General features: G+C 42.8%; 1 pseudogene; it reads left to right on the forward strand.

The window, feature by feature from the left end:
* LOC111949712 (serine/threonine-protein kinase D2-like) overlaps window positions 1–12,494 on the forward strand; it is a 48,068-nt pseudogene extending 35,574 nt beyond the window's left edge.
* The last annotated feature ends 5,488 nt before the right edge of the window (window positions 12,495–17,982 follow it).

A 17,982-nucleotide genomic window follows, 5' to 3' on the forward strand; every position in this document is an offset into this window, starting at 1 on the left:
TCTCTACCACACCAGATGCTACATTTTTTCTACTTCTTTTCTAAAACTTTCATGTTTTATTTTTTATTCTACTCTATTTTAAGGGTACCTAATTAACATTTGTATATATTTCCTTACACATCCTGTTTTGTGTGCTTCTTCTTTTACCAGGTACTGCTGGAATGTCTACCAATGGCTAGCCAATTAAACTCAACGATGGAATTGTGCGGCGACTAGTGTGGGTGGACTGGAGCTCCGACTTCACATAAAAGGACGTTTTTATCAAAAAATGACTGATTTCAGCTCCCAAGGAATAGCCCGCAATTACACACGACATAGTTCTGTGTAATCGGGGGCTATTCTTTGGCTGCTAAAATCAGTCGTTTACATTTTTTTTTAAACTAAAAAAAACTTTTTATGTGACGTCAGAGCTCCAGTCCGCCCACACTAGTCGCCGCTCAACGCCATCGTAAAGCGCGGAGTTGGGTTTAGTCAGTTAGCCAATCGCATGTCCATCTTGTTGTGACAAATCACACTGGTCACTCAAAAAAAGACTAATAGTGCTCACTTTAGATTAGGGACTGCAAAAAGACTTAACTAATGATTAGTAAATGGTTAATACATGTAATAATACATGTTGTAGTAATGATTAATACATGTAAAGGCCTTATAAAGGGTTTATTAAGTACCCTTACAATAGTGTCACCACTCTTTCTTTCTGACTTATTTTCTAAAACTTTCAGAGAAGCTTTCTCCTCCACCTTTGTTCTTCACGACATTGGCACACTGTTTATCATTCTCCTCCACCTCTCCAATCCTCCGTCTCTTCTTCACAATGTTTTCTGTCTGAGTTTCTCTTACCTCTATAACTTTGACCTCCCCTCGCCGTTAATGCTCTCCCTTTCTCATCTGTGTGAAAGTGTGTTTGTGTATCTCCCGGCTGAGTGTGATAGATGGTGTGTACCTGCTCCCTGCCGCACTAAAGCACTCGAGAGACGTGTGTTGAATTCACATCCGCAGTCTCTTTTTTTCTTCTTCTCTCTCTCCTTCCTCTTGGAAAGTGTCGCTGTTTACCTGAACTCAGACCCGAGACACTTTCTGCCTTCTCAAAGCCAACCTGTCCTGCTTTTTTAACACTGTTACTGTCTCCTTTCTCCTTCTCTCTTCCTACCGTTCCCTTTCGTTTTTCCCTCTCCTCCGCTCCTCAGCTGGCCCGCATCATCCTTCTCCTTGTCCGCTCTTCCTGGACCACAGCTTAACCTTTGACCCCCTCAGTGAACCTTGGTTGACCCCTGAACCCTTTACCCCCCCCCTGTCCCCTCCTACTCCTCCGGCACCCCCACAGAGAAAGCGGCACTACTGGCGTCTGGACTGCAAGTGCATCATCTTGTTCCAGAACAACACCACCAACAAGTACTATAAGGTATTGTATTCTCCAGCTCCACTCAACTAGATTAGCAAACCAATACACTTCACAGGTACTATATGAGTCGGGTCTCAGTCAATCAATCAGTCAACTTTGTTTTACAGAGCCCTTTTTTACATCGGTAGTGGTCACAAAGTGCTTATGCAGATACCCAGCCTAAAACCCCGACGAGAAAGCGACACAGATGTAGACGCTCTCACATACATTGACCTGGTTATTTCAATCCCCTTATATACAGTGCCTAGTGAAAGTCTACAAACCCCTTGCGGAGTTTTCACATTTTTCTGCTTTAAAATGTCATCTAAAAAGGGATTGAATGAAACGTTTAAAAATCCTATTGATCTACACAACCTATTCCACATTTTCAAAGTCAAAAAACAACAACATAAAATGTAAAAAAAATGTCTCGATTGCGCTTGTCTTCACATGATTGATTGCGTACGTCCCCTGGCCTCACGTCCTTCCCCCTGTCCTGTAGGAGATCCCTCTGTCTGAGATTCTGGAGGTGCGCCCCGCAGGTGACTTCACCCTGGTTCCTCCGGGCACCAGCCCCCACTGCTTCGAGCTTGTCATGGGCACCATGCGCTACTTCGTAGGGGAGGACCCCAACGTCCACGTCCCCGCCCTGCCCCCCACCACCCTCCAGGCCTTCCCCCCCACACCCCCCTCCCCCAGCAACGTGGTGCCCAATAGCGGCGTGGGGCGGGAGGTGGCCAAGGCATGGGAGGGCGCCATTCGCCAGGCCCTCATGCCAGTCATCTTCCAGGATGCACCACCGATAGAGGGACACACTCCTCACAGTAAGATATAATATAACCTTACAATAATAACATGTTCATTTAGCGAAACTTTTATTCCCAAGTGTCTTAGTTCTAACGTTAGCCATCTGAAGAACAGAATCATGAGGTCTGGATCTGATCTCAGTCCTGCTCTTANTATGGACCTCACTTTGTGTACGGGGGGCATTGTCATGCTGAAACAGGAAAGGGCCTTCCCCAAACTGTTGGCACAAAGTTGGAAGCACAGAATCGTCTAGAATGTCATTGTATGCTGTAGCATTAAGATTTCTCCTCACTGGAACTCAGAGGCCTAGCCTGAACTATAAAAAACAGCCCCAGACCATTATTCCTCCTCCACCAAACTTTACAGTTGGCACTATGCATTGGGGCAGGTAGCGTTCTCCTGGCATCCACCAAACCCAGATTCGTCCGCCGGACGGCCAGATGGTGAGGCTTAATTCATCACTCCAGAGTCCGTGTTTCCACTGCTCCAATGTCCAATGGCGGCGAGCTTTACACCACTCCAGCCGACGCTTGGCATTGCACATGGGGATCTTGGACTTGTGTGCGGCTGCTCGGCCATGGAAACCCATTTCATGAAGCTCCCGACAAACAGTTCTCGTGCTGAAGTTTGGAACTTGATAGTGAGGGTTGCAACCGAGGACAGACGATTTGTACGTGCTACGCACTTCAGCACTCGGCGGTCCCGTTCTGTGAGCTTGTGTGGCCTACCACTTCTCGGCTGAGTTGTTGTTGCTCCTAGACGTTTCCACTTCACAATAACAGCACTTACAGTTGGCCGGGGAAATTTGACGAACTGACTTGTTGGAAAGGTGGCATCCTGTGACGGGGCCACGTTGAAAGTCACTGAGCCTTTCGATACGAGCCATTCTACTGCCAATGTTTGTCTATGGAGATTGCATGGCTGTGTGCTCGATTTTATACACCTGTCAGCAACGGGTGTGGCTGAAATAGCCGAGTCCACAAATTTGAAGGGGTGTTCACATACTTTTGTATATATAGTGTATGTGTGGCTGGTGGCTTACTGCTGACACACAAAGAATGTGTGTCAGCAGTAATAAGGTGTCATTTGGGACGCAGGCTGTTAGGCTCCCACCTACAGATGTAGGATCTTAATTTGAGCCAGTTTGCTACAGCAGGAAAATAATCCTGCAGCAACAGAAAATGTGAATTATTTTGTGGATTATAATGTGGAGTTTAATTCCGGGTTTGAGGCATTTTTCTTTAGGACAAATCAAGTCTGAAAGTTTTAAAGTGGAAATTACAAACTTGAGAAGCCTTTTTAAACCTTGAATACACATTTTCCTGCTGTGCAGAAAATTCTCAGCAACAAAAAAATTATCCAATTAAGATCCTACCTCTGTACAGGCCACAAGGGTCCATATTTTTTTTAATCATAGGGTTGTCATGCCAACTGCGTTCAATTACATTGGCAGGTTTTGCAGCAGAATTATCATCTCTATGGGGTGTAGTTAGATAAAGGTCAAGTGACAAATAAACACTGCCATTGCACTATACTCTAACTGATACTCAGTGTAATTCTCTCTCAATCTTCCATCCCCTCCACTCTACCTCTCTCTGTTTCTTTTCCTCCCTGGGTGCCATTTCCCAACTCTTCTTCTGCCCTCTTTCTCTCTTCTTTTCTCTCTCACTGTCTCGTGCCCCTTCTCCCATCCCCCCCGTGCTTTCCCTCTCTCCCTCACCCCTCCCCTCTCTCCATCTCCCAGAGTCTACGTCACCTGGGCATAGTGAACCTGGAGTGTATGTTTGATACTCCAGAGAAGGTGTTTGTGGTGATGGAGAAGCTCCATGGAGACATGTTGGAGATGATCCTGTCCAGTGAGAAAGGCAGGCTCCCAGAGAGGCTCACCAAGTTCCTCATCACACAGGTCAGTGTGTGTGTGTGTGTGTGTGTGCTCCCATATGGGGAAAAAATACATTTAAAATGCATTTTTAATCTTTTTAGGATACATGTGAAATATTTACAATTGGACAATTAATGTATTTGTCCAATTGAAATGTTCCACGAAATGAGTGCCTTTTGATAAGTTAAGTAACAATTATGCACTAATATTGAATTTGTAAATGCCTGTTATATGAAATGAAGTCCCCTGAAAATTGAAGATTTTAACCCCCCGAAATTCTCCAGGTTTTCACCGTCATTAGCTAGGTTTCCATCCAATTGGCGACAGATTTTCATGCGAATATTTAAAAAATCTGCATAAAGAAAATATGGGCATTTTCCCACCGGTGGTTCCAACAAACTGACTTGTTGCGGATAAAAATCAGTGTGTGATGACGTAGTTCAAACAAAATTAGATATTTTTTCTTGTTCTAAATGAAAATCTAAAGTTCAATGTGTTTCCATCGCATTTTTAACTCTACAGAAAGTTTTGTCACAAAAACGCTGTTGTGACAAAACAAATGTGCCTACTCTGGTCTTGGTACACACGCTCAATAGCCAACAGCTCCCAGATACATTGCGGGTAGGCTGTGCAGGTAGGCTAGTCTACACGATGAGATTATTATGGATAAGAGCGAGGCTATTTTTATTTGTCAAACAGTAGTCAAGCATCGATCATCATGTCACCAGAATAAGACCCTGGATATTTATTGGAAAGGAGCGTCAAGCTCATCACCGAGCACTTTCACCACCCTGTGAAGTTCATCGTAACTTATTTCATCTGTAGTCTAGTAAACTGCATGGTTACCCCAGTCGTAGTGGGAGGATCACACACCATATCATTGTGTGACTTCGATATGATGGTTATTATATCAGTATTTAAGCATAAAGGGGTTTCCACCGGCATTTATCGCATAATTCATTTTACAGACACAAAAAGATCCCACCATGTTGAACAAACAATTTATCTGTCGGCATTTATAAAATTGTAACAAACAAATGATCTGTCGCCATTTATAAAATTGTACCAAAACTTCCTGTTTCCATTGCAGCTGTCGTGATGTTTAAAAAAAAAAATACGGTATGACTTTAATCGCATGACAACTGTGGATGGAAACGTGTTTTTTGTAAAGCCTTAGTTATTGTGTTATTATTTCTGAATATTATTCTTTATTTAATGTGATTAATGATTCGTCTACATATGTCCCTCCTTTTAAGGTCTACCCCGTTACGGGAACCAAACTGGTTTTAATATGATGAAACTATTCCTTTTTTAAATATTTATTTTAAAAGAAACATTCAACATCTAATAGTCAAATCATAGAATAATAGCAGCTGATCTGGTTCTACTCTGTCCATTTTCTGCTGTTTTGTGGTGAAAAACTGAGCGGGTCGAGCATAACACGTAAACCTTGTTACCCATACATAGACAGGCTAGAAATGTTTGAACAATTACATATTTTTTACTCTTGCATTTACGGTAATTGCCCCTCCCTGTTGCACATAACAAGCTTCCATTCCCCTTGTCTCCTGGTCACAAGGGGATTCATGGCTGATTTAACTCGTAATTACCAGTTGTAGTGCGTTCAAGGGATTTTCCCCAGATGTGGTAAATCCCTACTCCCCCCTTGGTTACAAACGCACCGCAACACCGCTAACCATCCACTGTAGAGTCGTATAATACCACTCCTTGGAAGCACAAGACCTAGACCTACACTTTGACATATTGTGGAGTTGTACGATGTATAGATTTAGTTTGAATCGATAAAACAAAACAGAATAAAAACTGCTAAACTATAAGAAAAAAAATTGTCCGAGATCTATTATTTAATTAATAAAATACAAAAATGACTTATTGTAGTTATTTCTTTAACCTCTTGAAATGGGAAAACATGTTTTTTATGAAGTTGAACATGTGCTCTTTATGACTGAATGTTAAAGATGCCTTATTCAGAAATCAATTTCCTAGTTGCAAAAATTCTAATAGTTGGCCTAAATTCAGTTTATGTGACAAAACAAGAAGTATAGTGTAGAGAATCATTGTACCATCTAAACCGCTGTGAAATATATTTTCCATAACCAAAAATATAGTATTTTTGGTTATGGAAAGTAAAAGATGCAGAAAACGAAAATTAAGAACAGGATGCATAGAAATAGCACACATAGAACAGATCTACTGCTTCTTTGACCTGCTTGCAACGAGAATGACAGATCTCACATTTCTATGTGAATTTGTCTTATTCTGGTCACAAGTTAATTGATGCTTGGCTGCCCTTTTGAATTAAAAAAAAATATCTTGCTCTTTTGTCCATAATAATCTCATTATGTAGGCAATACACCGAGTATACCAAACATTAAGAACACCTGCTCTTTCCACGAGATAGACTGACCAGGTGAACCCAGGTGAAAGCTATAATCACTTGTTAAATCCACTTCTATCAGTTTAGATGAAGGGGAGGAGACAGGTAAAAGAAGGATTTTTGAGCCTTGAGACAACTGAGACGGATTGTGTATGTGTGCCATTCAGAGGGTGAATGGGCAAGACAAAATATTTAAGTGCCTTTGAACGGGGTATGGTAGCAGGTGCCAGGCGCACCGGTTTGTGTGGAGAAATGCAATGCTGCTGGGTTTTTCACGCTCATATTTGTGCTCGTTGTTGAGTGATCCCTGCAGCGTACTATCGCAAATATGTGATTGGAACAGGAGCAACAGAACGTATGATGCAGAAAACGTTTCTAAACAATGTTTTGTACTGATGGAAAATTAAGTTCTTCACAACTCTATTCCTCAATTTCATATTTCATTGTAAAAGATAAATGCGAACTTCATCGTAAAAGATAAATGCGAACTTCATCATCCAAGCATCACACAGAACACATCCACAGCCAAATTCATTCCATAAACCAGTCTAAATAACAAGTTGCGCTGACAACAAAAAAAACAGAACACAAGTTAGCGACCTAACAGCTAGACTTGTTTACAATGTACCACATCTCTGGCGAGCACACGGGAGAAATGTGATGTTGTTTAGAAAAGAGATTACGTGTGAGCTAACAGCGGATAAATTATTTACGATGGCAGCCATGTTTGTTTATGTTTGACAAGCGAAAACTCCCTAATCCCAGAATGCATTCACTATAAAACACAAAGTCAAAGATGGCCGTGCCCATTGCCCGAATAAGATCAACTTAGTTTGGCCACTTTGGCAACTCAATATTAGGAAGGTGTTCCTAATGTTTGATATACTCAGTGTACGTGTTCTCTAGCCAACACCAGATAGCGCTGCAGGGATCACTCAACACCAGAGACGACACACTCGCTATATAAGGCAACATTTTTGTGAGAAAACCTTCAGTAGAGTTGAAAATGTGATGGAAACCCATCTAACTTGTATTTTCTACCTTGTATTTTTTATTCAGTACATGGGAATTTAACTACAAAATGTATTTTTTATGTGCACCGCGTCATCACAGACACCCTTTTATCTGCAACAAGTCAATTTGATGGAAACACATTGGTGGGAAAATGCCGATTTTAGAATATTCACATTCAAATGTGTGCCAATTGGATGGAAACCCTACTACTGATCAATACGCAACGAGTCATTTAAAAAATTAGTGACCAGTTTAGCCACGCTGTAGAGTAGATGTCACAGCCATGCATTTCTGGAATATAGTCAGGCATTACATGCATTTAAGCAACGATTCAAATTTGAAATACATTTGAAATATACATATATATAAAAAATGATTTGATACTGTTTTGGATATAGTAAAAAAAAAAATTGATATTCGCTCGAGGGTTTGCTGGTTACCGTTTCGTGCTGGTTACCGTTTCGTGCTGGTTACCGTTTCGTGCTGGTTACCGTTTCGTGCTGGTTACCGTTTCGTGCTGGTTACCGTTGCGTGCTGGTTACCGTTTCGTGCTGGTTACCGTTGCGTGCTGGTTACCGTTGCGTGCTGGTTACCGTTGCGTGCTGGTTACCGTTGCGTGCTGGTTACCGTTTCGTGCTGGTTACCGTTGGTGTGGTACCGTGCGTGGTGTTACCGTTGCGTGCTGGTTACCGTTGCGTGCTGGTTAACCGTTGCGTGCTGGTTACCCGTCTGCGTGCTGCCTTACTCCCACAGATCACTCACTATGGAACACATAGTTCTAGGTGTATGTTTTTTTCGGGGTGTATTCTCACTCATCTGTGAGTTTTACTTTCTTGTTACAACCCAGTAAGTCCAAAGCCAAATCCGGTTTGTTGTGTGTGTAGATGTCTGCAGCTCTGAGGAACCTGCACTTAAGAACATGTCCATTGTGATCTGAAGCCTGAGAATGTCCTGCTGGCCTCTGCCGAGCCCTTCCCCCAGGTACACACACCTGTCATCCACACTATCACACACAGCATGACTCTACACATCCAAGCTAATGTAGACAGCCCTTTACTCCATGTAATGCACCTTAATGTGTATTATACAAATTCACCCTGACTTTATTCTCTCTCTCTCTCTCTCAATCTCTCTCTCTCTCTCGCTCTCTCTCTCTCTCTCTCTCTCTTCTCTCTCTCTCTCTCTCCTCTCTCTCTCTCCTCTCCCCTCTCTCTCTCTTCTCTCTCTCTTCTGTCTCTGTCTCTCTTGTCTCTGTCTCTGTCTCTCTCTCTCTGTCTCTCTCTCTTCAACCCCCCAGGTGAAGCTGTGTGACTTGGCTTTGCCCGTATAATTGGTGGAGAAGTCGTTCAGGCGGTTCGGTGGTGGGCACCCCGGCCTACCTGGCCCAGAAGGTGCTCCCTCAACCAGGGCTATAACCGTTCCTGGGATCAATGTGTCTGTAGGAGTCATCATGTACGTCAGCCTCAGTGGCACCTTCCCCTTCAACGAGGACGAGGACATCAACGACCAGATCCACAACGCTGCCTTCATGTACCCACCAAACCCCTGGAAACAGATCTCACCTGATGGTAAGACACACACACTTGCACTCATGCATGGCAAGTGTCTTGTGCATGGGTAAGTATATCCAAATATACAGATTATTAATGCATACACATACTGTTCTCACCTGTGTGCCTGTGTTTCTCTTCAGCCACTGACCTGATCAACAACCTGCTCCAGGTGAAGATGAGGAAACGCTACAGCGTGGACAAGAGCCTCAGTCACTCCTATCTCCAGGTACGCTAGTCAACAGAAGCATGGCGGCTATACAGAAGTCCATTACCTACAGTGGAGACACAAGAGACACAAGGCCCCCTAACTTACTTATTTCTCATGTTTCTCCCCATCCTCAAACCTCTTGTCTCATCCACTTCCCTCCTTCTATGCTCTTATCTTCTTCCCCCTCATCCCTATCCTCCCTCCCTCCCTTCCTCCCTCCTCTCCAGGACTACCAGACGTGGTTGGATCTGAGGGAGCTGGAGACCAAGCTGGGTGAGCGCTACATCACCCATGAGAGCGACGACTGCCGCTGGCAGATGTTTGCCCGCGAGCACACGCTCCCCTACCCGGCCCACCTGGTTCCCCCTCTGCCTGCGCCTGGCTCCGACGATGAGGCCGGGGAGGACGCAGACATGCAGGGGCTCACCGAGAGGGTCAGCATACTCTGAGAACCTGGAGAACCAGCAGAACCAGGACCCACGAGGGCCCAAGGGACTCAAGACTGACCCAGGGAAGAGGAGGGGCGTGTGGGGAGCGAGTGGAGAGACAGAGGGGCTGACTGGATGGATGGATGGAGGTCTGGAGAGTGGGGAGGGTGAGGCTGGGAGGTTTAGCTGTAGAACAGCACCTTCTATAGACATGATCCCGCCCCTGTCCGTCTACTAATGGTGACCCACTCCCGCCCAAGCCTGTCCAATCTCCAGACCCCATCTCCAGACCCCATCCTTGACCACTTTGAGTTTAACAGACTGCTCTTCTGTATCCCACAAGGACATACTGTATCCAGTGGTCAGGGGATGTGTAGAATATCGTTGCTGCAGTGTGCTCATTCAGTCTAAACTGCAGTATGGCAAAGGTCCGTTTGGATGAGAGAGAGAGAGAGAGAGAGATGGGGATGGAGAGAGACAGACAGACAAAACATTAAGGACTCGATCGATCCACTTATGCATAACGTATACCCACCCATAAACAAATCCTTATGAACCGTTGCTTTTTATTTTCATTGAATGTGATGAGTGGAATCGCCCTGCATGTGCTGTTTGCTGCAGACCAGTCATTTAGTGCCTGTGAGTGGTAGATAAAAGGCTTATAACTGTAGGCAGCAGACCAGTGCTTGTGGGGTGTCATGGTCTCAGAGGAAATCTGCAGTTCAAATGACAGCAAAGAAAACAAAGCCAGAAATGGATGTAGTAATCGAAGATTACCCCTTTAAAACTGTCGTCTGATACAGTGGCTTACGAAAGTATTCACCCCCTTGGCATTTTTCCTATTTTGTTGCCTTACAACCTGGAATCTTACAACCTGGGGGGGTTATATCATTTGATTTACACAACATGCCTACCACTTTGAAGATGCAAAATATTTTTTATTGTGAAACAAGAAATAAGACATAAAAACAGAACTTGAGCGTGCGTAACTATTCACCCCTCTAAAGTCAATACTTGATAGTGCCACCTTTTGCAGCAATTACAGCTGCAAGTCTCTTGGAGTATGTATCTATAAGCTTGGCACATCTAGCCGCTGGGATTTTTGCCCATTCTTCAAGGCAAAACTGCTCCAGCTCCTTCAAGTTGGATGGGTTCCGCTGGTGTACAGCAATCTTTAAGTTACACCACAGATTCTCAATTGGATTGAGTTCTGGGCTTTGACTAGGCCATTCCAAGACATTTAAATGTTCCCCTTAAACCACTCGAGCGTTGCTTTAGCAGTATGCTTAGGGTCATTGTCCTGCTGGAAGGTGAACCTCTGTCCCAGTCTCAAATCTCTGGAAGACTGAAACAGGTTTCATAATTTCCCTGTATTTAGCGCCATCCATCATTACTTCAATTCTGACCAGTTTCCCAGTCCCTGCTGATGAAAAACATCCGTGTAGCATGATGCTGCCACCACCATGCTTCACTGTGGGGATGGTGTTCTCGGGGTGATGAGGTGTTGGGTTTGCGCCAGACATAGCGCTTTCCTTGATGGTCAAAAAGCTCAATTTTAGTCTCATTTGACCAGAGTACCTTCTCCCATACGCCTTTTGGCGAACACCAAACATGTTTGCTTATTTTTTTCTTTAAGCAATGGCTTTTTTTCTGGCCACTCTTCCGTAAAGCCCAGCTCTGTGGAGTGTACGGCTTAAAGTGGTCCTATGGACAGATTCTCCACTGTGGAGCTTTGCAGCTCCTTCAGAGTTATCTTTGGTCTCTTTGTTGCTTCTGATTAATGCCCTCCTTGCCTGGTCTGTGAGTTTTTGTGGGTGGCCCTCTCTTGGCAGGTTTGTTGTGGTGCCATATTCTTTCCATTTTTTAATAATGGATTTAATGGTGCTCCGTGGGACGTTCAAAGTTTCTGATATTTTTTTACAACCCAACCCTGATCTGTACTTCTCCACAACTTTGTCCCTGACCTGTTTGGAGAGCTCCTTGGTCTTCATGGTGCCGCTTGCTTGGTGGTGCCCCTTGCTTAGTGGTGTTGCAGACTCTGGGGCCTTTCAGAACAGGTGTATATATACTGAGATCATGTAACAGATCATGTGACACTTAGATTGCACACAGGTGGACTTTATTTAACTAATTATGTGACTTCTGAAGGTAATTGGTTGCACCAGATCTTATTTAGGGGCTTCGTAGCAAAGGGGGTGAATACGTACGCACACACAGCTTTTCTGTTTTTTGACTTCACCAATTTGGACTATTTTGTGTATGTCCATTACATGAAATCCAAATAAAAATCTATTTCAATTACAGGTTGTAATGCAACAAAATAGGAAAAACCCACTGTACTGTCCTGATTGGTGCAATGCCATTATTGATGATGAATTATTAGGGAAGACTAGAGACTGCTCATCATCGGAAGTGCTAATTCACAAGCCATGGTGGTTCGAGGGGGTCCTAGACCTGTAGACATACACTGTTATAATGTGGACGTTTTCTGAATAGTGTGTCATGGACACCATTGAACACCAATGGACAGTGAGGAAAATGCTATTGCTCTTCGAGTTACAGTAGAAAGACAACAAACGGCCTATCTCTGGAGTCAACGTTAAAGTGTGGGAGGAGGGATTACTGACTATGAACCTAGCATGTCAACACGTTGCATGTCCATGTGAAGTAGATTTGTCTAGAAGAAAAGCATAGTTATGAAGGACTAATTATGTACACGTATAACCATGTCTTTATGTAGTGTACTCGATGTATGCTTGGAGAATGTAAACCTATTGAAGATCCCAGCATTTATATGCAACACCAGTACAAACCTTGACATACCATTTTTCATCTGTGTCATTTATTCATATCACTCATATCTATATCCAATTGCGTCCTAGCACGTACCTTTTCGTCACATGCATCAGTAGTGCTCATCAGACATTATCTGCTCAGAGTTTCCATCACCCTGCAACATATACAGTATGTGGATTGAATGACAGATTGAGAGAGAGAAATACAGAGAGAGAGAGAGAGCGTCGACAATGCTTAATAATCAACAGTTTACGAGATTTTCCTCGTAAGATGTTTTCTCCCCTTCTGATTGACAGGCCAATATCTGCCTACTTAATACATCTTCATCCCATTTGGGGGTCATGCTTCCAAGGCCTTTTCACAGCCCGTCAATCAGCCCTCCTAGACAACGAGTGTAAATGCCATACTACATATGGACAGATGGGAGAGACCTGGGGCTTCAGATAGACATGGCTTCCAACCCCCTTCCATTCAATTCTCACGGTTTAGAAGGGGGTGGTGCCAAACTCATTCCACGCTGGGCCGAGTGTCTGTTGATTCTTGTTATTTTCTTTCAATTTGTGTTCACTTTAGACCCAGACAACCAGGTGGGGATTTCCTAACTAATCAGTGACCTTAATTGATCAATCATGTACAACGGAGGAGGGAAAACGGCAGACACTCGTCCCTCCATGAAATGAGTTTGACACCGGTGCCTCTTGTCAGGATACAAAGCCAGCTTTTTGCATTATTCTACACAGGCGTATTATGAGAGCCTTGTGGCCAGCTGTGAAGGAAAGTACCTGCTATATATATGCCATTTAGCAGATGCTTATTTCACATTTGCATATGGTGGACCCAGCAGGAATTGAAACCACGACTCTTGACGCCCCCATGCTCTACCAACTTAGCTGCACAGGACCAAACTGAATGGTGAGAGTTCTTCACTAGCCTGCTGGGTCTGACAGAGGGACACTTGTTACTCCTACTGGTTGGTAAGTGGCCATCTCACACAGCAGGTTAAAATGACATCATACTCTGAACTTATTGGTGGCAGCAATAAACCCATCAAACATGAGTTCAAATACTTCGGTATTTGTTATTTAAATGTGTATTTTCTGTGTATTTGAGTATTTTCAAATAATCAACTACTTCTATTGGAAGTATGTGAAAGATCTGTTAAATAATTTCCTATGAAAAGCCTACTATTTGAATACTTATTTCAAATCCTATTTTCAAAGACCAGGGTTAAATGAATGGGAGTGTATTTGAGCGAGGGTATTTGAGTATTTTCAAATACTTTCCAAGTGATTTTCCAAATACATTCCAATATTCAACTGTCTTTTCAATAAAAACAATATATAAATTAACCAAAATGTCTTTGAAAGTCATTTAAAAACACAAAATAGTATTTTAACCCAGGTATGAAACCCATACTTGTTAAATGATGCGACGCGATCCAGAAAGATGGTTCCTTCACAGTCAAGTTATGGAAAGGGGTTATTTCAATGATAGGACTCTGCCTAGACCTTTAGCTGCCATGGCAACAGACAATAGGCCTACAGTATACATTTTAGACTAGTTCAGTTTTTGTCTCGGTACAACGCCAAACATGGTCACGAGTTAGGAGTCATCACACGCACGCACACAGACACACACACAGACACACCTACACAAACTATTTTATTTGAAAAAGCACAGTGCTGGATGTCATTGTGACATTCAACCATGGAACAACAAATATAACCAAACTGAGATGAAAATGAAATAAATATTAATGTTAGTGAAAGGAAAATGTAGGGGGCTGAAGTTCCACTTAATGCATAAAGGCCATTCTATTGATTTGCAGTGGCTTCCTCTTGCCGGGAATATTCTAGTCCGGCTCTTTGAAGTAATCCCTCTCATATATACTGTATCTCAGAAACAGACCAGGCCAGCGCTCACCTCTGTGCATCCATGCATCTTATCCTGCAGAGTTTATAATAATGGGCTGATATATCCCTGTTTTGATCCAAGGAACGTACAGCCATATTGATTGAAGACATCACAGCAAATGTTAAATGTGTTGTTGACAACTAATTTGGCAAAGCAAGGGGAACTTATAATGGAAAGACATCAGCTTAAGTTACTGTAGTAAGCACAAATAATGTGTAAGAATAAATGACCTGTCCATTACCATATTTTTCCAGCTCAAACAAAATATGGACACAACATATAGTATAACATGGATACATACACGTGACAAGTTGTTTTGCTCTATAATACCAACTACACTTTTCAAAAGATAAATAGTGTCACGCTGGAGGTTAAATGCATCATGATTCATCAACCATTTATCTGCAAAAAATAAATACAGATAAAAAAAAATAATAAAAGTGAGAGTGAGATGAACAAACTGCGTAAAGAAATGTGAAGCTGAAGTATGTGTAATCATAGCAGAGCTATCTGTCCTCCAAGCTGAGGGCTTGTTTACCATACAGCCGTGATTGGACAGCTGCAGTCATCAGAAAAACAGTCCCTGGTAAGCTAACACAGGACTCGACTTGGCACCAGCTGCTCTGCGGACTGTCAGCCAGGGTGATGTGGCTAGAATCATAAGTAGCATGATGGTGCCATGGTGAATTCTGTGCCCCTATGTGTATCTGTGACCAGTAGCTGTTTCCAGGCACTAAAAAGGTTATGTGTTAGATTTAGAGAAGATTATAAACATGGGCAAGTTCACTTTTTTAAACATACAGGGAAATTAGATGGCCATTAGACTAGTGGTGATGGATGTCACGTGTCAGTGATTGGTCTATTCAGTCTTAAATGTCTTCAAACAGAAAACACACAATGCCCTGTTATCAACCTAGATTACACGGTAGAGACATCCTGTCCAAGATCATATTTTGCACAACTTCCTGAATTTGCTGCAGATGTAATTGGCAAAGTTAACACTATTGGTAACTGTAGAGCAGGGATTCTTGAAAGTTGGGACAATTCTTGTCCGGCAGGGAACAGTTGACATTTTTGTATTTGGTTACATTATTTCACCTTAAACATATAGGGGGATTTTTGTTATATTGTTAATTTCCATGTCGACTTTATACCCAGAAATGCCCTTGTCCGGAGAAAATGATCCTACTTTCAAACTCTCCAAAAAAGTGTTGTGGCTAGTCAACTTTCAGTGGACACCCCTCCTAAAACCCCACGTTTCATTTTGGTTGTTGTCAGTGACTCTTTGTTAGTTTCCCCTTTTGTATGGGCGACATTTTTCTGTCAGCTTCATTAAATAGTACCATCAAAACACCAGTCTCAACGTCAACCGTGAAGAGGCGACTCCAAGATGCTGGCCTTCTAGGCAGAGTTCCTCTGTCCAGTGTCTGTGATCTTTAACCCATCTTAATCTTTTCTTCTTATTGGCCAGTCTGAGATATGGCTTCTTCTTTGCAACTCTGCCTAGAAGGTCAGCGTCCCGGAGTCGCCTCTTCACTGTTGACGTTGAGACTGGTGTTTTGCGGGTACTATTTCATGAAGCTGCCAGTTAAGGACTTGTGAGGCGTCTGTTTCTCAAACTAGACACTCTAATGTACTTGCCCTCTTGCTCAGTTGTGCACTGGGGCCTCCCACTCCTCTTTCTATGCTGGTTAGGGCCCATCTGCGCTGTTCTGTGAAGGGAGTAGTACACAGCATTGTACGAGATTTTCAGCGTTGTACGAGATTTTCTTGGCAATTTCTCGCATGGAATAGCCTTCATTTCTCAGAACAAGGATAGACTGAGGAGTTTCAGAAGAAAGGTCTTTGTTTCTGGCCATTTTGAGCCTGTAATCGAACCCACAAATGCTGATGCTCCAGATACTCAACTAGTCTAAAGAAGGTCAGTTTTATTGCTTCTTTAATCAGGACAACAGTTTTCAGCTGTGCTAACATAATTGCAAAATGGGTTTCTAATGATCAATTAGCCTTTAAAATTATAAACTTGGATTAGCTAACACAACGTGCCATTGGAACACAGGAGTGATGGTTGCTGATAATGTGCCTCTGCATGCCTATGTAGATATTCCATTCAAAATCAGCCGTTTCCAGCTACAATAGTCATTTACAACATTAACAATGTCTACACAGTATTTCTGATCAATTTGATGTTATTTCAAAGGACAAAAAAATGTGCTTTTCTTTCAAAAACAAGGATATTTCTAAGTGACCCCAAACTTTTGAACGGTAGTGTAGCTCTCTCTCGTCCCGTCTATCAAGAATCCCTGAGATATCAGTTTCTCCTCTGGGCTACAATGTATTAAGAGCTCTATTCAATCAGATTCGCTTTCGCTGACAATCGCATAGCGTTGTTTTGGCGGCGTCAGAGGTGGAACTATAGTAGAGATGTCAAACCTACAAGTGGCTCCTAAAGCAGACATTGCCATTGGCTGCACAGAATCACATGAACAGAAATCCCATGCAGCCTTGTAAACAAGTTAAAGCACTGGAATGTGAGATGTGCAGCTGCTCACGGAATTGAGTGCTCCAACGCAATTCCACCTCCTACACAGCCAAAATATGCCCTATGTGGGTGTCTGCAATCACACGTTAACACGTCATCTGATTGAATCTAGGCCTTAGTAATACATTCACATCGTATTTATAATATCTCAAAACATCAAAAGGCATGGATGGACATATACACTCACAGCTGTGCACTCAGAGCAGAGTAAGACCGTCACCAATATTTTTCAAGACATTTCTACCCAAATGAAATGTTCCTAGTTGCTAAGTACAGATGACCTTAATGCTAACTGTTACAGAATGTTACAGGAGACAGGCATCACCATAACTACTGTATGATGCAGTGCAGAGTTTTGGCAGACACAGGCAGCAGGAACTAACTGAATTCAGGGAGGAGAGCAGAGGTGGGGCAAGGAGACATGTTGTCCGCAGAAAAATGTCAATTGAAATCTCTCTCTCTCTCTCTCTCTCTCTCTCTCTCTGAGGGGGCTTAACTAGTATTGTGTTACAGCCCTAATAACACAAGATACAAAAAGGACATGTGTATCCAAAATGCAGCTGTAGATGCAGTAGGCATCTAAGGCACATAATTTGTGGCTTAAAAAAATATATATATTATTTAACTAGGCAAGTCAGTTAAGAACAAATTGTTATTTACAATGACGGCCTAAGAACAGTGGGTTAACTGCCTTTCTCGTGGATTCAATCTAGCAACCTTTCGGTTGATGGCCCAACTCTCTTACCACTAGGCTACCAACACGCACAGATCAATCAGCTCGACAGAACGAGCACCACTAGTTTCTAAAAGATTCTTACAGGCTTCATAGCTTAAACTTGAATCGTTAGAAGTATAGGCTATATTTCTGTTGAATTTGAGACACTTTGCAATGAGCGTAACCAAGCCCCCACTTCTTCAGGTGCACAATATTTTCTGTGTGGGAGAGTTTCAGGAAAGCAAACGCAATCAAAGTAAGTGTTACGTCCGTCGTTAAATGAAGACCAAGGTGCAGCGTGGTAGGCGTACATTTTCTTTAATTTAAATGTTCCACCTAAAAAC

This window comes from Salvelinus sp. IW2-2015, linkage group LG22 (genome assembly GCF_002910315.2).
Source record: "Salvelinus sp. IW2-2015 linkage group LG22, ASM291031v2, whole genome shotgun sequence".
NCBI classification, from domain to species: domain Eukaryota; kingdom Metazoa; phylum Chordata; class Actinopteri; order Salmoniformes; family Salmonidae; genus Salvelinus; species Salvelinus sp. IW2-2015.